General features: G+C 47.7%; 1 protein-coding gene across 2 annotated transcripts in view; it reads right to left on the bottom strand.

Annotated features, from left to right (window-relative positions):
- Positions 1-18,103, bottom strand: part of TEX2 (testis expressed 2) — a 110,918-nt gene extending 92,815 nt beyond the window's left edge. Inside the window, exon 1 of one of the 2 annotated variants that reach the window (XM_040244972.1) lies at positions 17,975-18,103. The gene's annotated coding sequence lies outside the window, so the exon portion shown is untranslated. The remainder of the gene's footprint in view (positions 1-17,974) is intronic. The other variant, XM_040244973.1, reaches the window with a different exon arrangement.
- Between the last annotated feature and the right edge of the window lie 3,498 nt (positions 18,104-21,601).

The following is a 21,601-nucleotide window of genomic DNA, read 5'->3' as shown; positions in this document are numbered from 1 at the left end:
CCAGACCTGCGGCTCCAGGGTCTGCCCTTGGGTCAGAAGCACCTGACCCCCAGCTTGCCTCATACAGGAAGGCTGGTGGAATGCGCAACAGATGATCTGAAGCCAGGACACAAATCCAACAAATGCAGTTTTCTCAAGGTACTTTCTTAAACACATATATTCTCAAATGGGAGAACTCTGAAGTCATGTTATGCCATAATAAAGCAGGCAATGCCTCCTTTAAAACTAATATAACAAGCGATTTACCTAGCAAATTAAAAACTCACTGGGTCAAAGGCTGTATCTGTCTTTCCACTAAGGGAAAACACACACAGATAACTAGGGAAATAAATGCAGAGTTGGTACTGCTCTTCTACATAATTTGCCCTTAGACAAAAAGAACCTTCTCCCCAAAGTCCCTAATGGGAAATCCTGGGCCCAGCTCTGTCGGGGAAGGGAGCTGTACCTTCCAGAGGCACTACTCTCAGGTCACATGACTTTCTCAGAATGAGGCCTGGCTGCAGCTTCCAGCCCTGTCCAAACTTACTGTCCAACAACCCACAAGGTACATTTTCAAGCCACAGCCTGAACTCTCCAATGAAAAATGGTGTAATAGCAGCAAACTCCCTTCTAAAATTCTCTCCAAAAACTTGCCTCTTACTGTAAATCAAGGGTTTTTATGTCTACATGCAAAATTGATCTGTGTGTACATGTGTGGTTTTCTAGAGAGATCTCATGGGGTTCAGAGACTCAAAAGTGCATGGCCTAAAAACAGTTAAAGTACCACTTAAAGGGCAGCAGAACTTTTTCCTTTGGGTTATTTTGGGAAACGAGTTTCCCTGATGGCTCAGCAGTATAGAATCTACCTGCAGTGCAGGAGACTCAAGAGATGTAGGTTCAATCCCTGGGTTGGGAGGATCCCCTGGAGAAGGAAATGGCAACCCACTCCAGTATTCGTGCCCGGGAAATCCCATGGACAGAGGAGCCTGTTGGGTTACAGTCCATGAGGTTGCAAGGAGTCAGACACAATTAAGTAAGCACGCAAAGCTTCTCAGAGCCGCCGCCGGTTTCTAACAAGTTAGGACCTGCCTGGAGTCAAACACTTTTTCCAGGAAGTATACTAGGAATCGGCAGTACTAGCTCCCATACTTTTGTGGTGCAGATCTCCCACATTCCTGGGGATCCCAATGACAGACCGCCGGACCTCACAGCTATGACAGCCCCTGAAATCAAGAGGGTGAGTCAGCAAGGTCTGCACTTAGGATGCTGATTCCTGAGTTTGCTTTAGACTCCTGGATGTTGACATTTTCCATTGGAAGCTGGTAACACGTCATAATAACTTACTGGGTTTTTGTTTCTTTTTTTTTTTTTTTTTTAACTCAGAAACACATTATTTTATCCACCTTCCTAAGCAATATCAAAATTAATGTTGAGTCTTCAATGCTTCAGTACATCACTCAAGATACAGGACACTTCTCCATAGAAACTTTCCTCCCAGGCAAGTTTTATCTTCGGCTGAGCATTTCTACATCAAAATGTAACCCTAAAGTCATTGTTTCCACTGGTCTCTGACCCTCTCAACATACTGTGTCCTAGATATTAAAGAATTTTCAACATTCTGTAAGAATTAGTACTTGTACATTTGCCCTCCCATTAAAAAAATTTTTTTAATTTTGGTTTTAATAAACTTGCTCTCTGTGAGGTTTTTCTAACATGGAAATTTAAATACACTACAGATTACATAAACTCTCCACTTCGTCAATCCCAGATGCTGGACCTGCTGATCACACGCCCTTTGTTTCTACAAGCCATGGAAGAAAGTGACTTTGTTACTCTAAAATCTCACTGTAATTTCACGTGTACCCAGTTACCAATGTTCTTTCACACAAATGGCAATTTTTGGTCTTTATTCCAAAAATGTGACCAAAGGTACAATGAAAGGCTGAAAATTACTGTTTTCTGCTTGTTCTCCTGGACTACCATCTCCCTCTAGCATTTCTTCTAAACCAAAAGGTACCACTGTATTTGGAAAATAATCAAGTTTTTAGAAAAAGGTACCTTTATGCTATTATTTCGAGAATGACTTAGATACAGCAAAGGGGAAATTACAATCTGCTGAGAAAATTGTAAAATAATTTCTAATTCTATTTGCTATAATTTGACAATTCTATCTTAAATAGTCTAGAAAATGTACCATTGTGAGATGTCTCAAAGCCATTATCCTAATTGAAATCTATTTAAATGGACTAGTCAGTTTCTTTTCAAGTCACACAGACCAGAGATCCTGCCTATTAAATCAAGGGGGGGATGGTATGTCTGAAAAGTACATGTTGCCAAAGGAGTAGAGATTTTAACCTCAAAATGCCTCAGCCATCTATCATGGCATATGTAAGCGGCGGTCTAGAGAGCTTGACATGCTGACATACACACGAAATGAAGTATTGAACAGTCCTCCTTTTTAAAAAATCGAAGTCAGGAAAAGCAGACACGTTCTGTTCATCAGGCTGGTTTTCACTCCCAAGTTTCTGTTTCCCACGTGTTTTACTGTTTTCTTTAAACAGTAAACAGACCTTTCACGTCTCTGCATTGATAGAAAGGTGGAATGGAGAATCCCAAACAGCTGACTTGGGAATGCACTGCATTTTTTGGATAGCTTTCCATTAAAATGGGACAGAGGAGGAGGGAGGTAAACTGACTGAGGTCCCAGGTACCATGGGGAGAAGGAAAACTTAGGGGCTGGCGAGAAATAATTCAACTTCGGGAAACAGAGCCAGGGCCATAACTTCCTCTGTATTTACAGTCCACAGTGCTGACTCTTCGTTAATTTTAGATGAGTTTCACGGTAGGTTTTTTGTAATTACCAACAGCTTGCATTACGAGCACAGGAGCTGGCTCTATCAATTAAGAGATCTGGTTTCCTAAGCAGAGCCTCCTGGATCACATGCCCGCCTTCACATGAAGGTGTGTGCTGCCGGGGAGCTACCGAATCCTCAGAAGGAGCAAGAGAAGAAGACCTTCCTCCAAGACCCCTTTCAGGGCCAGATCCCCGACCCCCCAGAACACTGGAGGAGAAATTCAGAGAGGGGAAGAAACTCAGACTACCAAAGGTAGCTGATGATCACCTCTGTAAACGTAACAGGGTTCTGCTATAACAACACTCATGTCACCAGTGCTGCCATACACTGGTCCGCCCCTGCAAGAACGGTCTTTTTATTTTATTTTAATTTTTTGGCTGCACCGCATGGCATGGGGGAATCTTAGTTCCCCAACCAGGATCGAACACAAGCCAAGCCCCTGGCAGTGGAAGCACAGAGTCTCAACTGCTAGACCGCCAAGGAAGTCCCAAGAACGGTCCTTCTGAAAGCAATTTCTTCTGTCTTTGCTGCCTCTAGCAAAACTAGAATAAGGAATATAAAACAGAATCATACTTTCATAAGCAGAGCTCATATCCTAGGACACACATGAGGTCCACAAGGAAAGAAGGCAGCCGGTGACAGGGAGGGCAGGTGTGGGTTCCTGACCAGTTAGAGGCTGCAAAAGGAGACTGCTGGACTTCAGGCTAGGAATGGTAAGCTGAGACCCAAGGGGCAGAGTCGAACAAGGCTGCAAGGCTCAGACTCCCAGTTCTCTTTCTACTTCAGGGCCCCCTTTCTGGCTGCAGACCAAGAATCACCAGACCCAACAGAAAAGCCCACGAGAGGGAAAAGATTAACTTAGAAGGCATTAGGATAAAAACAGAAAGAAGAAAAGGTGGTATAAAAGAGATAAACCCAAGAAAAGAGAAGCCTCGTGAAAATTTAGGGGGTTGAGGGGAGAGACTGGGGCACTGATGAAAAGAAATTGACTAAGGAAACCAAGGAGAAGATACCTTGGTATAAGACACCTGGTTCAGAGGACAAATTTATCCAGTGCTCTCCCACAAAGGACATCTTAAGGATTTGAGGAGGGCAAAGAGGCCAGCAGCGAGGAAAGAGAATCTCAGGGGTCCAGGCTAGCCTGGCATGACTGGTGAGGAGAAGCCAGGCTTGCATGCACAGACTCCTACCCGCTGGGACCCTGGAGCCTTTGTTCCAGGTTCTCCCTCTACTCTGAAATTGGTCCCTCCTTTCTAAAAACCTGGCTTCAGAGCTTTTGAGACGAAACATAAAGAAACTTTAGAGCTGGAGTTCTTCCTTAACCTGATAAACATCAACACCCCGGCCTACCACCACCATCACTGCCACTGCAGCCAAACGCACATGCACAAATGCCCACAAGATTTCACATTCAACTTGTGAGAAGACAAAGACTTCTCCCTTCCCCAGCCCAAAGTTAAAAACCCTGGCTGAAAGAACTCAGTGCACTGTTTTTAGTAAGGGGGGTGGTAGTGTCTTGATCCACACCCCTCTGGTGGGTGGGTGCATGCTCTGTAGGCCGTCCGAGAAGGCTGAGGTTCTGCTCTAGGACAACACTGGTCTAGCACTTCCCAAAGCGTCACCAGGACTTTTTACTCCTGGAACCAAGACCTTACTGGGAAAACAGCTGGTTACTTTCTAGACACTCCACAAATAGGCCCCAAATGGAAAAACAAATGAAAATTCCAAAACGTACTTTAGTTAAAAGAGAAAAATAGAAAAACTGGCACATTGGCTTATAAACTACTAACCTGGGAAAAAAGAATCTAACTAACCAGTGGCTCAGCTGGTAAAGAATCCACCTGCAATGCGGGAGACCTGGGTTCAATTCCTGGGTTGGGAGGATCCCCTGGAGAATGGAAAGGCTATCCACTCCAGTATTCTGGCCTGGAGAATTCCATGGACTGTATAGTCCATGGGGTCACAAAGAGTCAGGCAGGACTGAGTGACTTTCACTTTCAACCACTTTATAATTAAGAATTTATCAGATTTAATTGCTATTCAAATACCGGCTTTAAGATTTTTGAAATGCCATCTTTAAAAAAAGAATGGCAAAGTGGGTAAGGACTTCCTTTAGGAGATTCACAGCAGACTGACACTCACTGAGAGAGTCCAGGCCTCCCAGTGACAGTCCCCAAGCACAGCCTCTGTCTTCTGAGCAGCGTCATCTGCTGAATGCTCAAGGGATCCTTGGAGTTAGCCCACACTAACTCAATATGGGGATAACCTATTTGACAAGCCCTTTCTCAAGCCTCAAAGAATCTGGCCTGAAACCCTCACGGTGGTTGGAGGAGGGCTTCTAAAGCCAGTCTCCAGGCTTCCCACTTGTCTGGCCAGCCCACTCCCTTAGCAACAGCACCACACCACTGAGAGATCCTGATGGGACGCCCACAACCACAGGCAGGCAAAGGGGCCGGCAGGGCTGAACCACATACCTGCCCCTGCTGCACTGTTGCCAAAGCAAGAAACCGAAAACCTCTCATTCATGCTGGAAGTACCCATTTGCTAGACCTGTAGAAAAGAACTCCTGAAACAGAAAAATGTGGCCAAAAATATACTCCTTTCTTCCTGAGCTTGAGCACCCCCTCACTCAACACTAACCAATTACCAGAGCTCACCTGCTCTGTGCTCCCTCAGCGCAGAGGTGGGTGAGAGGCCAGGAGACCCCACTGCAGCACTTGGGAGGAGCCCAGGGGAGGCAGGACAGCATTTCTGGGAAGGGGAAATGGAAGTTAACAGGTCAACAACTCTGACAGATAACATAGAAAGATTAAAATTCTCATCAAGCCCCAGCAGAGGGAGGTTTTAGAAAACACTTAAGTCGGCAGTTTCTGGAAGATTTCTTCTTAGCTGTGGGTCAAAAATGTATATACTTTAAACATGTCTTACATTTTAATCTGTGAGATTAACACTCTGGCATCATAAATTTACATAGTTGGAAGAACCTCTTGACCATCTGCCCCAGAAAACCCTGGGCCCTGTACTTGTTCCCTGTGCTGCCAAAAGTGACTCTTATCACCTAATTCTGAAACTCAAATTGTGCTTCTTTCCTTCTATGAGATTTTCGTACCACAAATCAGACCTCATGAAATAAAATTTCACTGCATGCTATTAAGCCTCTGCCAACACCCCTCTCGATCACAGTCAAGCCTGAAGACAAAAGCTCAAATGACCAAATGAGTTTGGTTTCAGGCTCAGAGCATGATCAATAGTCATTTCTGTTGGGAGTTTTAGCCTTAAAAAAAAAAAAAATTAATGTTCCTGCTTTACTATAACCTACCCCATCAGGATCGAATACCACTCATCACCTCCCCACAGTCATTAGCCTACCCTGGGAAATTAAAACAAAAGCAACTCCTTTCCCCTGGGCTTTCCACTACTCTTGACTTATTTTCCACTTCGATCTTGCCTGTGAACTTAGCCAAAGCCTGCAGCTCCACCTTCCCTGAGGATGGCTCCCTTCAGACTTCCCAGCACAGGTACTAGGAGACCCCACTATTTCTATCCTGAACCTGGGTGGGGGAATGGGAAACCGATCAGAGGCCACATAGACTAGTCACTGCCCTGGGCTAATGTTTCAGAGGTCACTTCTGACGGACATCTGGACGCTGAGGACACACGGATAGCCTCCCTTCCAGCTCAGGTGAGGAGCAGGTCCCTCAATTTGATCAAAGGAAGCAATAAAATGAGGTAGGAGATGCTCAGCCCAGTGACTGCAGGGTGGAGAGCAGGCGCCGTGGAGCCGGCCTCCCCTACCCCGCGCTCTCTGCCTACTGCTGGCCGAAGCCACAGGCCCCTTGCTGTCTGCATGGTGCCCCCCTGTCCTCGCTATCAACCAGCTTGTCCGCATTTGTCACCATTAGGCCCCAGCAGGACCACACGCATACACACATGCACACACGTCCCTTTACCTGCTCTCAGAGGTAAGATGATCACAAGGTAGGGCTGGGACCTACCACATGGTCCACTCTGAATGGAATGCACCTTATACAGACATCTGCTTGGTCCACTACACCCGCCAGGAGGCGTGTTTTAAAATCTGTCTACGAAAAAAAGAAATCATTGCCTCCTCAGTCTGGCAGGCAGAGTCCCACAGTGACATAACCTGGCCTCTGCTCCATCACCGTTGAAACGCTCCTCGCCGGCCTCCCATGATCAGGGCACACAGTGAAGCTCGCAGAGGGTTTCCTTTTAGAGCCAGGTGTACCCACACTACCTGGCTCTATTCTAATCCTCCCTCTCACCAGATCATAGTCACCTGGCTGAGCTATTCAGGCTTCCAGGGCATGGAGGTATCACCTGCTCACCCTCCACCAGTGGCGTTCTCAACCAGCTGATGCCGCTTCCCACTTGGGAGTTCCTGGGCACCACTTCTGTACCCACACTGCTGCCCAGTCACACAGGTCTCTATAGTCTCTGGTTCTGCCATTTTCCTGGACACTTTTCTGTCCCCTTAATATTCAGCTCAGCCTTCTTAACCAGACTTGCAAGACTCCCGGAAGACATATCACTCTGGTCTTCATGAAATACCTCCTCTCTGGTTATTGGAGGCTCTGGTTCAGGGAACCAGTCCCTTCCTTCCAAAAATAAAAACAAAGACACACATTACCTAGGAAACCAGCTAGTGACATCCCATCAAACTGAGAAAACATCCCAGTTTCTCTTTCAGAATCACAAAAGTTATAGAAGAAATGTAACCACCATCTCTGCCAAGTCCTTCCATTTCCTAGCTAGAAATTCATAGTTTCTGGTGAAGATCCAGGTTTCGCCTATGAGTCTCTCCCACATTACAAGAACATCTGATGAGCACCCGCAGGCTCATCCCCTCAGCTAGAAGTGGCCCAGGCAGGGGACGTCTCCTCACCGGCAGGGGCAGGACTGAACACAGCTGCCTCTGTTCTTCCCAGCGGCTGGAGTCTCTTCCCGGACAAGGCACAACTAGAATCCCCTCTCACTGCTGCCAAGAATGCTTCCCAGGTGGCTCAGCGATAAAGAATCTGCCTGCCAATGCAGGAGACGAGGGTTCGATCCCCAGGTGGGGAAGAGCCCCTGGAAGAGGAAATGGCAACCCATCCAACCCACTCCAGTATCCTTGCCTGGGAAATCTCACAGAGGAGCCCGGCAGGCTACATACAGTCCATGGGGTCGCAGAGTCAGAGGTGACTGAGGACAACACTGCCAAGAACTCTTTTTAGGACCCACCTGGCATGATTTTGGAGTAGCACCACCACCTGTGGGGCACAGCCCAGGGGTGCCAATGGGAGTAAGAGCCATGGTGGAAAGCAAGGAGAGACAAACATGAACAGGGCAGAATCCTGACTCTAGAAAGACAGGAAGACTACCACATCCCCGTCTGTGGGTTGTGTACGGAAGACTCCAACCAGGAGTTCTTAAATTGGAGCCCAGTGCAACTAAGCATATACTCAGTGAGAGTGATGCCTCCTGAGGGCAGGGACAGGAAGTCAGACAGGGGGCCACCCTTAACTCGGCAGGCAAATGCTTTTCAAGTATGGGTCAAGACATGTTTCTCCTGTAAGGTAGCGCTAAACCCACCAGACAGCTCCAACCACAGATGCCCATGGACTATCCTTCCACCCTCAGCCCCCAGCCTGGCCATTTCCCTTCTCAGGTTATCCTGCTCTAAAAACTATTCAATCCTTCCAATAAATCCAAGTGTTAGAGAGCATTCCCGTATGTTCCTCATGTGCTTACATTCATTCACTCATTCATTCACTCACCCAGCAAACATTTAAGAAGCTCATGCAGTGGGTCAGATGCTGAGCAAGGCACTGGAATATAATCGCGAGCACAACGGATGAGGTCCCTGCCCTCCCAGAAGAAGTGGGAAAGCAGATGTCTCCTAAAGAATACGTCACAACAACAGCGAGAAGTGGTGTAAAGAACAAGAGAGAAAAAGGGACTGAGGTGAGGAGGCGGAGCTGCTTCCTGAAGAGGGAGATGCCCAGTGGTTCAGTTCCTGAAAGGCTGAGCTCCCTTCCAGTTGGGAACAGAAGGGTCATGGTCTGTAATTAACTGAGAGGGGAGGCCTGGGGCCAGGCCGCCGCAGAGGCGGGCAGGGGGCGCTGAATCACACAGGACTTTGCAGACCAGGTTCAGAATGTGGCTCTTATCCTGGGAGCAACAAGAAGCCTTCCTAGGATTGGGAACAAGGATGTGGTGTGATCATATTAGGAATTTTTAGGAGAAAGAGACCACTCCAGCTGCCGAGGGGTGAAGAGATTAGAGCGGAGGGAAAGTGGCTGTGGGAAGAACAGGGGGATGGCTGCTGCCGCCTTCAAAACCAAGAGAGTTGTTTGGACTAGAGTGGTGGCAGTGAAGCTGAAGAGAAAGAGAACCGTTCAAGAGATATTTAAGAGATGAAAATAACAGCACCTGGTAACGGACGAGATAAGAGCCAGCTTGCATTTGCAGTGAAGAGAAATGTCAATTACCTCCGGCAGCAAATATTGGCTGTATACACTCTGCAGCTCACTGGTATTACACTTACTTCCTTTGGCACCTATTTTTCAGAATTTCTAGACAAATTTAAAGCTCCTCTCCTTACTTGCTCTTAAATCCATTCTTAAAAACTGTCACCCGTTTTTGAAACATATTTATTGAGCATGTACTATGTGCTGGGGAGGAAAAAGGTGACTAAGAGCCCAGGCCCTTGGCATGTCTCCTCTGAACCTCTAAACCCCCCTGCAGTGAATGCAGCTACCAAGAGTAAGGTCACCCGACCACCTGAAACCTTCATATGAGCCACTCAACAGATTCCCGTCTACCTCTTAGAAAGCTTCTGTGATGCAAGAGCAGCACAAGCGCTTTGCACTGGAGAGAGTCACTCCTTCTTTCATAAGATCTGAGCCCTGGAAGACATCCCGCATCAAATCTAACCTCTCAGGTTACTGAGCTGCCAAAACCGTGCTCTCAGAGGAAGACCGTGAACCCCAAGAGGCAATTTTTCCTTCTACATAATCACACTCCTTTTCTCTAAAATATACTGAGTTCAGGACCTACACAAGTATTGTGCTCTCTCATTTGTTGTCCAAATTAGTTTCTGCAGGATTTTTCCTATCACAGAGATTGAACAGTGTAGCTCCAGGGTTTACGACACCATCAATGTGGCCACATGGAGCTATTTAACTGAAAATTAAGATTAAAACATCAATTTCTTCAGTTGCACTAGCCACCTTGCAAGTGTTTGATAATCAAGGCAGCTAGAGGCCACCGTATCAGATGGAGCACATTCTCAACACTGCAGAAGGGTCTGTCGGAAAGAGTTCCACAGAGCTGCTGCTACGAGGTTCTCTGCAGGCTTGAACTCTCCTTAAAACACACATAAAAGTTTAACGGACAGAGACTTTCAATATATAGCTGTGTCCTCCTTGATTTTATAAGTGAATGCTACAATCTGGAGAAGGCGATGGCACCCCACTCCAGTACTCTTGCCTGGAAAATCCCATGGACGGAGGAGCCTGGTAGGCTGCAGTCCATGGGGTCACTAAGAGTCGGACACGACTGAGTGACTTCACTTTCACTTTTCACTTTCATGCATTGGAGAAGGAAATGGCAACCCACTCCAGTGTTCTTGCCTGGAGAATCCCAGGGACGGGGGAGCCTGGTGGGCTGCCGTCTATGGGGTCGCACAGAGTCGGACACGATTGAATCAACTTAGCAGCAGCAGCAGCTATAATCTGGACTTAATATACACCAAAAAATAGTGCTTTTTAGTTAGTCTCATAGTTGGGGTTTGTGTATATTTTATTTGCCAGGGATGTTGAAAATAAACATGTGATTCCTTGTGAGGGAGAAAGGGACCAAGATTTCACAAGCCACTGTGAAGACTCTTATTCTTTTCATGTGTGCGTGTGTGTATGTGACTGTATGTGCACGTGCGCGCACGCTCAGTTGTGTCCAACTCTTTGTTACCCCCATAGGCTGTAACCTGCCCAGGCTCCTTTGTCCATGGAATTTTCCAGACAAGAATACTGGAATGGGTTGCCAATTCCTTCTTCAGGGGATCTTCCTGACCCAGGGATTGAACCCGTGTCTCCTGCACTGGCAGGCAGATTCATTACCATGGCACCACCTGGGAAGCTTCTTTCATATATATCTTATATCTTGCTCAATGCAGTTGATATTCTCAGTAAATACACAGGTTATTTGGCCATCTAATGTTGTGCCTACTTTTCATAAGCAAGTCTGTAAGGGGCTTGCAAGAAATGTTCTCGGTCCCTCCTCACCGCAGCCACACCGGCCACAAGCCACTCCCTCCCTTGAGGCGCCTTCCCAACACTGGCTCCCTCCCTTTATTCTTTCTCAGGGCCTGTTTTTTTCCCCCCTCAGAGGAAGGAGACTTCCAACTTCTCACAATTTAATGTATACAACACAAGTCAGTTGACTTGTTTACTGTCTAGACTACATAATGTGCTGTGTGCCAGCAGGGAACACATCTGTTTCGCTCCCCACTGGATTTCTTTCCAATGCTAAGCACAATGCTTGGCTCCAGCAGACACTCAGAGAGATACTTGTTTAATGAATGATGATCGCTGTTCAGTCAGTCCTTTCAGTGGTAAGATTTTTTAATTTTGTATTTCCAGCCCCAAATGATACATACATCTTGAGGAACACTGCTTAAAAGACAACATTAAGTGTAAGAAAGGACTTCAAATTGAGAAACAGAACAGGCCAGCTTACGTCAGCTTTAAGTAACGTGAAATGAAACTTATGAAATGCATATTGGGATTCTCAAAGGTTATTTGCAGGAATAATCCTGCAAGGATTGGCGGGGGGGGGGGGGGGGGGGGGGGGGGGGTTTAAATCTCAAAACCTAAACAAGTTGAAAAGGGCTCCTCTTGCCCTGTCCTGGTCTCAACTGTTAGGATAAGCCCGGGAGAGGTTCAGTGTGTCCAATCATCTCTCTGGGGGAAGCCCTTAGAACCAATCTTCTGGGCAAACCCAACAAAGGTCCCTAGGTTGTTTCAAAGCCCACCCATCAGCCACTCCAGCAGCTTCTTCACAGAAAGGCCAGGTTCTTCTCTCAACAGTCCTATCTATGCTCGCAGTGGCCTGGCCTGTGGCTTTTGTTCACCAAAGAAAAACCAAAGAGGACTTAAGTCTTCTGCAGCTCCCATAGGCTTCGTCCTTAAATTTAACAAAGTTCTCCCAACACACAGCAGATGTTCTAAAGGAGAACTCAGAATTTAAACTGGGATCAGTACACAGTAAGAGGCTGGGAATGTATGACCCCAAAGCAAATGGAAATCTCACTTTTTGAACTGAGAAAACTTCCAGGGCACATGGCTTAGAAGATTTCAAAATGAGGCAGGGTCCACCTGATACAACCACAGAACTCACATTGGGGAGCAACATAAGCCTGAGTTCTAGTCCCAGCCATAAGCCCTTGTCCTCACTGCATGATCTTGAACATGTTACTTAACTCTGAACTTTGGCTTTCTCATCTTAGAAAAAGATTGATACTAGGGTCTACTATTCGTAAGGGCTTCCCAGATGGCTCAGGGGTAAAGAATCCGCCTGCCAATGAAGACGATTTGAGACTGGGTTTTGATCCCTGGGTCAGGAAGACCCCCTGCAGTAGGGAAATGGCAACTCATTCCAGTATTCTTGCCTAGGAAATTCCATGGACAGAGGAGCCTGGGGGGCCACGGTCCATAGGGTCACAAAGAGTCAGACACGACTGAGCGTAAGCATTCACAGGATGATGTGAGCTTGAGGAGTGGGGACAGAGCCTGGCACACAGCAGTTCTCCATAAAGGACAGTTACTCTTATTGTTATATCACCTACCCATGTTTCTCATTACAAAAGCACTAGCCCAAACACCCACCTGAGACTTCAGGAGTCCTTTCCCTTCAAACAAATCCTTAAATTCATAAACTCACGTAATCAATGACACTGTATTGGAGGGAGCAGGAGGAGGAGGCTAAGAAATCAAGTCCTCACTTTGAAGAGAACTTCAAGGTCCAGAGTAGGGAAATGAAGTGCCCAAGACACACATAGTAACTAGAGAACCCCCCAGGACGGCCAACGGGTCTCTTAATACCAACTGCAGTGCTCTATGCACCTCACTCAGAAACTCAGGGTTTCCGTACTTGCCTCCGAGCACCCCTCTGATAAATGGGGCTGCACAGACACGTCACACGATGCAATTAAGCATCACAAGGAGCTTGGCCAGAGGCAACATGGAATCTTGCACAAAACCCTGAGGTGCTTTCAAATTCACACATAAGAGTATTCACATCAGTCCAGGTTTCCAAACTTCTCATAAGGATAGTTATTTTTAACTTGGGATTTGAAGTTGACAAAGAACTTAATGAATAGGCAGGGAGCTGTCTGTCCATGGCTGGTTAGCTCCTGAAGTTAATGCTTCTCACGGGGACAAGAGTCAGCCAAAGGACAGAGCTCCACACAAACTGGAAAATGTTCCTGCAGCCCACAGATTGTGGATTACTGCCTGGGCTCCGAGTGGCAAATCTTACAAGATGCTCCCTAGCTTTCCTCCAGAGCCACCTACCAGTTAACCTTACGTTCTGTCATTCGACAGCATCACGTGTACATGTTCCTGGCTCACGTTGTAATCCTCACAACTACCGACAGAGAATGTACTAGCGTGGTTCATCTGGTCTAGGACCCCACTAGGACACCGTTATTTTATGTACGAAAAAAGGAAGTCCTGCCAACTGCAACTGTCAGACCTCATAGATTTAAAAGATACTTTGGCTTCCCTGGTGACTCAGACTATGAAAGCATCTGCCTACAATGCGGGAGACCCGGGTTCGATCCCTGGGTCGGGAAGATCCCCTGGAGAAAGAAATGGCACCCCACTCCAGTACTCTTGCCTGGAAAATCCCATGGAGGTAGAAGCCTGGTAGGCTGCAGTCCATGGGGTCACAAAGAGTCAGACACAACTGAGCAACTTCACTTTCACTCTCTTTTCTTTACAGAAATGTTAAGATGAGACAAAATGTATTGTCTTACGTTTGTGGAAATGTAAACACTGTTCCATTTTACAGATAAAGAAACAGGTACACAGAGAAAACAGTTTGCCCAAGGTCACAGAGCTGGTAAACAGAAGTCCTGGGATACAGACCTGGTAAGTCTGGTCACCCTTTCATGGCAGTAAACTCAAATTTCCCGAGTCATGTGAATTACCCAAAAACATACCTGACAAAGAGACAGGGCACAGGGCGCTAAGACCTGCCCCGCCATGAGCACATCAACTGTGGCAGTTCTCTGAACCTGACCTTTCACATGTCCAAGAAGGCACTGTGCTAGACTAGGATAACCTGCCTTTCTCCTTCTACGAAAGCGACTGGTATACTACGGAAAACATACATCTGGAATCAGAAAGTCCTAGGCTGAAGTTCTTGTTCCAGGGAATTCCCTGGTGGCCCGGTGGTTAGGACTCTGCTTTCACTGCTGAGGGCCTAGGTTCAATCCTTGGTCAGAGAACTAAGATCTTGTTCCACCAACTAAGCAGCTTATGCCCTGGGCAAGCTACTGAACTGCTCTCACTTTCCTCTCCTGTAAATTGAGACTCTGTGTGTGTGTGCCTGCGCATGCCTGCCCGCTCAGTCACTCAGTCGTATCTCTTTGCGACCCCATGTACTGTTCTGCCACGCTCCTCTGTCCATGGAATTTTCTAGGTAATACTAGAGCAGGTTACCATGTTCTACTCCAGGGGATCTTCCCAACCCAGGGGTCGAACCTGCATCTCTCGTCTCTCTGGCATTGGCAGATGGATTCTTTACCACTGCACCACCTGGGAAGTCCAACATTGAGGCTACCAGCATCTGTCTCCCTTAGAGGGCTGCTCAAGAACAAAAGAGGATATATTGGGTTGGCCAAAACATGCATTCAAGTTTCTCCATAAGAAGTTATGGGAAAACCCGAATGAACTTTATGGCCAAGCCAATATACACAGAGAAAGCAGCAATGGCAGAGCTGGAATTCAGCAAATGCTCTTTCTGTACCAACCACCTTTTGCTTTGGGACAGAATTAAAGAACAAACAGTTTCCTGTGACCTCAGCAATTCCCCAGGGGGACACTCTGGTGAGAATCAGGATCAGATAGAAGAAAGCTGACCCTGAGGGCCACTCAGGCAAAGAAAATGAACTGGAAGCACCTGGAGGGCAGGGACAGCTGCCTGACTTCCAAACTTCTGAGTAAACTCACTGACAGAGGGAAAGGTTAAAAAGAACTTAACACCATCAAACAGAGAAGGCAATGGCAACCCACTCCAGTACTCTTGCCTGGAAAATCCCATGGAGGTAGAAGCCTGGTAGGCTGCAGTCCATGGCGTCACTAAGGGTCAGACACGACTGAGTGACTTCACTTTCACTTTTCACTTTCATGCATTGGAGAAGGAAATGGCAACCCACTCCAGTGTTCTTGCCTGGAGAATCCCAGGGACGGGGGAGCCTGGTAGGCTACCGTCTGTGGGGTCGCACAGAGTAGGACACGACTGAATCAACTTAGCAGCAGCAGCAGCAACACCATCAAAAGACACTGATCAACAGATATGAGGATAAAGAGATACCAAATCTGACACAGAAAAGCAGTCTTGGAAGATCCAGTTTGATACCAAAAGTGACCTACAGCGGGATTTCCCCACTGTCCTAATTCATTCTTACATTAAGTAATATTCTGTGCATTTCACCTCTTTCTTTCTTCAAGAGCTTCAGAAAATCCTCATAAGTTATGAGCTTTGGGAGGGAAGGTGAGTCATATGGATGCAGAAACAAACTCCTGACCAGCCTTTTTTCTCCTTTGTACGCAGAATGCCTCAAAGTTTCTGGCACATGGCCAACTCTCAACAAAAATTAGTTGAGTGAATATTTTTTGACTGCATGTCATTTCACTGGGACCAGAACTCCCAAACATCCTATACGTTTATCCGACCTAAAAGACTAACAACAGTCTTTCCCGCTTCTTTTCCAGAAACCATAATCTCTTCTCATCCCAAAACCATAATCTCTAATATGCAAACGATACACTCAGCAATGCTATTTCTCCAATCCTCTCACGTGATGACTTTCTACTTGCTCTTCAAACCTCCAACAAGGCCTGGTCCCCTTAGTCCCACCAAAACCCCTGCACTCTCTCTTCCCCTTCCTCTGTCCAGCCCTTGGGCCACTTACCACCATTATCTGAATCGGTTTGTTAATCTCCTTCCTCTCAGGCATAGCACCTTTCCTGGAGATAAAAGCAGGCAAGTCCAGTTCACCCACAGCTCTCCACCACCCCCAACCCTGAGGCCCATGTGAAAAAAAGAAACCGTATGGCAAAAATCCCACTCTACCCTCATCATCTCAGGAGGCTGTTTGTTTTACATAAAGTTGAGCTCAATCACCAACTTTTAGAAGAATCTGAAAGAATGCTGTAATGATTTAAGGGTTGGGTAAGAGCTAATAGGGCTTCCGTAGGGGCTCAATGGTAAAGCATCTGCCCGCCAATTCTGGAGACTCAGGCAGTTTGATCCCTGAGTCAGGAAGATCACCTGGAGAAGGAAATAGCAACCCACTCCAGTATTCTTGCCTGGGAAACCCCATGGACAGAGAAGCCTGGCAGGCTACAGTCCACGGGGCCGCAAAGAGTAGAACTCGACTTAGTGACTAAACAACAACAACCAGAGCTGACAAAAATGGCACTTTTGCTCTTTCAATACCTCCCTGGAGACAAGCTGCACTGTGTCACCCAGCTCTAAATCCACAAACCCAGACTTTCGGGAATTCCCTGGCAGTCCAGTGGTAAGGACTTTGTGTGCTCACTGCCTAGGGCCCTGGTTGGATCCCTGGTCCCAGAACTAAGATCTCATTAGCTGGGTGGTCAAAAAAAAAAAAAAAAATCTAAACTCTGCAAACACTCCCCATTCCAGAGTTCAAGGACCATTTGCGTCTCCCTTTTTCCTTATTGGCTTCCATATAAAAGTTACTCATTGTTCTCCTCCCAGCTTACATCAGGCTCCTGAAAGGACTCCTTTAAAGCCTTTGATGAAAACCGTCAAAATGCGAACGGCTGGTTCTTTTCAAGGTCTGCGCAGAGCAGTCGAGGTGTCACAACCTAGAACTTCAAACATGAATATGGCAGCACTCTTGCCTTCATGGAGCCCACGCTTTTCCTCCAAATAAAAAAGTATGCCCTCCATAGGCAGCGTCTCTTAAAGACGGTAGTGACAAAGTACTTCACGGCTTTGGAAGAAGAGCGAGGGTGGAGACAGGCTTTGCCCTTACATTAGATGCCCTGCAACCATAACAACCGATGGTTTCAGTAACCATCAACCCACCGAGGGGCTAAGTTTTCCAAAAGGCATTTTCAAGAGGGGAAAACTCCCCTGCACCGACTCCCGCGTCAGCCGAGCGTTCTGGGGAGCTGTTCTGCCCATCTCTGATCCCACCGATTCGTTCCTGCGCTCACCAGCAGCACAGCCTCCGCCGTCACACCCCGCGCTCCGGGCAGGGCACCTGGCGTTAGGCCTCAGCCCAATGTCACTTGTTAACCTTCCAAAACCCCCGGCGTTCGGAACGCCGTCGTCTCAAGTCTAAGGCACGCAAACCACCCACTGCCACCCGCGATTTCCAAGAGCTGGCGAAAAACAACCCGAGGAGCTGAGAGCCTCTGAAAGATCCGCTTAAAAGTAACTGCGGTTCTCGACTTCCAGGCGTTTCGCGACGTGAGCGCCGGGGGAGACCAGAACCCGGGGCCCCATTCATAAAATCACAAGCTGTTTTCCGTCAGTTTGAGTGTGGACGGTGCTCCCCAACCGGGGCCGAGCCCGGAGCCCGTGGACGGCAGGCTAGGGGGCTGGCCGGCGGGCACCTCTGGCGGGGTCAAGCCCAGACCGCCCCACACCGCCCCCAGAGGAAAGAAGGGTGCGCCCGGGGGCCTCGCTGGTAGGTGTCCATGTCAACTTAACCGGGACCGTGACAGCGGGGCGGGGCCCTGGGGGACCGGACCCCCGCGCCCAGCCGCGCCAACGGCCGCCGGCCCCCGGACCCTGAGGAGCCGGAGCCGCCCCCAGCCCCGGCCTTCTCGGTGGGCGCTCCCTCCACCGCTCCGCCCGGCCCCGGGAGCGCTCACCCCGGATCCACTGGCTGCCTCATTGTACTGCGCCGGCGCCCGTGCTTCACGGCCGCTGCAGACCCCGCTCCGTTTCGGGCTCGGGCCGCCGTCCTGCCGCCCGCCCGCCCCCGGGGCACCGGCCACCCCGCCCCGCCGGCGGACCCGCCCCGCGCCCGCGGCCGCCGCCGCCAACCAGAGGGCGGCGGGGGCGGAGCCGGCCTCGCGCCAGGCCCGGCCAATCCAGCCCCTACCAGCGCGCCGGGAGCGGCCGCGGAAATGGGTGTGCGATTGGTCGTGTCTGTTAAAGAAGCCGCCGCCCACGGGGCTGGGGAGAGGGGCGGCAGCCGGGTTACCTAGGAGAGCCTGGGTTGGAAGGGATGAGACCTTCTGTTCTCTCCCTAGTCGGGCAGCTTCGCTCTTCCCAGCACTTTGCATTTGTTAATTTCCGCTTCCTGAAGTCTAGCAACAAGTGGGGGACAGAACCTCCCTCTGTCAGAAAGAGAAACTGAGGTCCCGAGGGTCTCCTCGCTTGGCACAGTGACTGGAATTTGAGTTTCATAGGGCCGTCCGACACAAGTGTTCCCGTCCAGTCCCAGAAATTGGCGTAAAAATTATCCAGCTGCACCCTGGAGAATTTTGTAAAACATTTAACACACATTCCGTGTGTCTGAAATGCGACTGGGGAAAATATGTATTTTTCGGCTCCTGTCCCCCGAGGTGATTCTGATGTGGGTAGTGTTGGTACAAGAGCCACATACAGGCAGTCACGTATTATTTCAAGTCCCTCGTGGCAATGAAGTTCAAGTGCAACTGCCAAAAATAAAGATAAGCTATTCTTTATCCTCCAAAACAGTAATATGGTTGGGAGATTTGCTAGTTTGGGTGGAGGTCGCCTACTGAGAAACTCAGGACAGTTCCCTGAGTGGGTCATGCCAAGAACTGAGTCTGAAGGGCACCGGGCTGGGCTGAAGCAACAAGGCAGTCTTGTTCTCTAACTCTCTAGACAATGCTTAAATACTTAAATGGCAAAACACACCCTTCCTTGTTGCCATTACCAGGCCCAGTCATAACCCCAGGAAGGTGCCTGGGTTCCAACGCCATCCAGCCCTGCCCATTCTCCGAAACTCATGTCTCTCCCGGTGTCCCGGACATCCATCTGACCCAGAAGCCCCTGCCTGAAAGTGAGCCTCTTCCGCCTAGACCCCTTCTAAGAGAAGCAAACTGCCTCCAAAGAACAACCGTATAGCTTGGTGGTGGTGGTCATGGTGTTTTGGCTGGTTGTTTGTTTGTTTTGGTTTTTGCTGTGATTTCTGTGGGTGTTGTGTTTGCCAGGAACAGCTCGACACACACATTCATCAGCCTCATCGAGATTAAGTCTCTGGGTTGCAGACATCACTGCCTGGGAACACTATTTGCTTCCCTTGGCCCTTGCAAAGGAAAAGGAATTCTTGTTTTAAATACAGAGGGTTCCAGCCTTGGGTATCTGGAAATGTGCAACAAAGGCAGTTAGCACTAGAGAAACAGCCCAAAGTTCATCTTGGCCACACCTTAAAACCTCCACCATTTGGTAGGGGTGGAGTGGGCAGTGAAGGTGAGGGGGCCTAGAGCTGTACCACTGCAAGGGTCCTGGGGAAGCTGGCATTGTGTATCTCATAGTGCCCACCTCCACCTTCCTTGCCCAGGCAAAACCCTACATAAATATTAGGTTAATTAATATAGTGTCAACCTGACCTCAAGCTGGAAGCCCATAAGATCCAGCATGAACACTAAGAAGGAGCCCTTCCTTTTGAAAAGTGAGGAATTTGGATGCTTTGAAAAATAAACAAATGTATAATAATGTAATAATATTAACACTTCCTCCTACCTTTAAAAGATTACTCTGGGCCAACACTATGTCAAGATCTTTGTACTCATTAATTCATTTGAAACCTTATAAGAAGCCTGTGTGGTAGGTGTGGTTGTTATTTTCTCCATTTTACAGATGCAGAAACGGAAGCTCACAGAAGACTGGTAATGTGTCCAAGGTCACAAGACTAGCTTAAGAAAGAGCCAGCCTTCATGACCTCCTAACTGCCTTCTCCAGTGCCTGCCAAAGTGCCCTTCCTTCTTGCCAGAAACAGGACAGCTAACTTCAAAAGGCAAAAGAAGCAAACATCACTGCACTTCTCCAAAAGACTGTGTATTGAATATAGCAGCACTGCCTTGGAGTTTAAGTTCCATTGCTCTAACATACCATCTGTTTGACCTTGAACAAGACATATCATTAAATCCCTGTGAGCCTCTGCCTGCTCATCTATAAAAGGGGATGATGATAACAAATTCTGCCTCCTTGGACTGGCAAGAAAACCAAATCAGTAAAGAATATATATGAATGTACTTGTACTTTGATCTTACAAATGAAAAGAATGATGTTAGGCCTTGGTATCTGTGACTCAGTAAAGTGACCAATGACAAAGGCCAGGGATTGTGATGCTAAATTCAAATATCAAACAAGATTCCTTACTTTGTCCCCCAAGTATCTACAGGAACAGTTGAGTACAAAGTGAACTAAATTTTTTCTACCTACAGAAGAGATAGAAGTCACAGAAATTCAAATCTAAGTTATCCCTTTGGTATCTGCCTCCCTTCACCCCTGCCTCCCAACCATCACCCAAGTCTCTCTTACAACCCAGGCTTCAGTTTAAGCCTACAGATTCCAGTATACTTGAATCACTCCCAATTGTGACATTTCAAGACAATCCTTATTTTCTTATGAAACTTAAAAAAAAATGCTCTAAGATTTTTACTGCAATTTTTTGACACTGCACTTCTGTCTTGGCAGGAGAAATGGTTATGAAGTACACAAAAACAAAAAAGTTGATCCACTTATACATGGAAAAAAAAGGTTAGGGACCCACTATGCCACAAGCTGCACCATTAATGAACAATTACTGAGAGCTCCATAAGTACCAACTGGTGTGCTCAGCACTGGGGATGAAGACAGTACTTTTTGTTTTAAGTGCAAAAATGGTGGACTTTTGGCACTAGATTTAGCAGAGAAAGACTGATATATTGATAGACCATTATTGGCCTCCACAGAGTTAAGCCCAAGAGCTATGGGAGGTAGAATAGACATTTATAACCCCTGGGGAACCCCAATAATGTTTCGTTTTTTTAAAAAAACTTTTATTGTTGCTGCTGCTAAGTTACTTCAGTCGTGTCCAACTCTATGTGACCCCATAGACGGCAGCCCATCAGGCTCCCCCGTCCCTGGGATTCTCCAGGCAAGAACACTGGAGTGGGTTGCCATTTCCTTCTCCAGTGCATGAAAGTGAAAAGTGAAAGTGAAGTCGCTCAGTTGTGTCCGACTCTTTGCGAGCCCATGGACCGCAGCCTACCCAGGCTCCTCTGTCCATGGGATTTTCCAGGCAAGAGTACTGGAGTGGGGTGCCGTCGCCTAGCTAGCTTATATATTTATTTTTGTGGCCATGCTGCAGGACACGTGGAATCTGTTTCCCGACCGGATATTGAAACGGCACCCTCTTCATTCAGAGTGCAGAGTCTTAACCAGTGGACCACGAGGGAAGTCCTTGATAATGTTTTAAGGGTGACCAGATGAAGGCTATTGAGAAACCAGAAAGGTAATGAAAACCTAAGAAAGAGTGT

The sequence above is a fragment of the Oryx dammah genome, unplaced genomic scaffold, assembly GCF_014754425.2.
Source record: "Oryx dammah isolate SB20612 unplaced genomic scaffold, SCBI_Odam_1.1 HiC_scaffold_8, whole genome shotgun sequence".
NCBI lineage: Eukaryota > Metazoa > Chordata > Mammalia > Artiodactyla > Bovidae > Oryx > Oryx dammah.
This window is presented reverse-complemented; position numbering and strand designations above follow the sequence as displayed.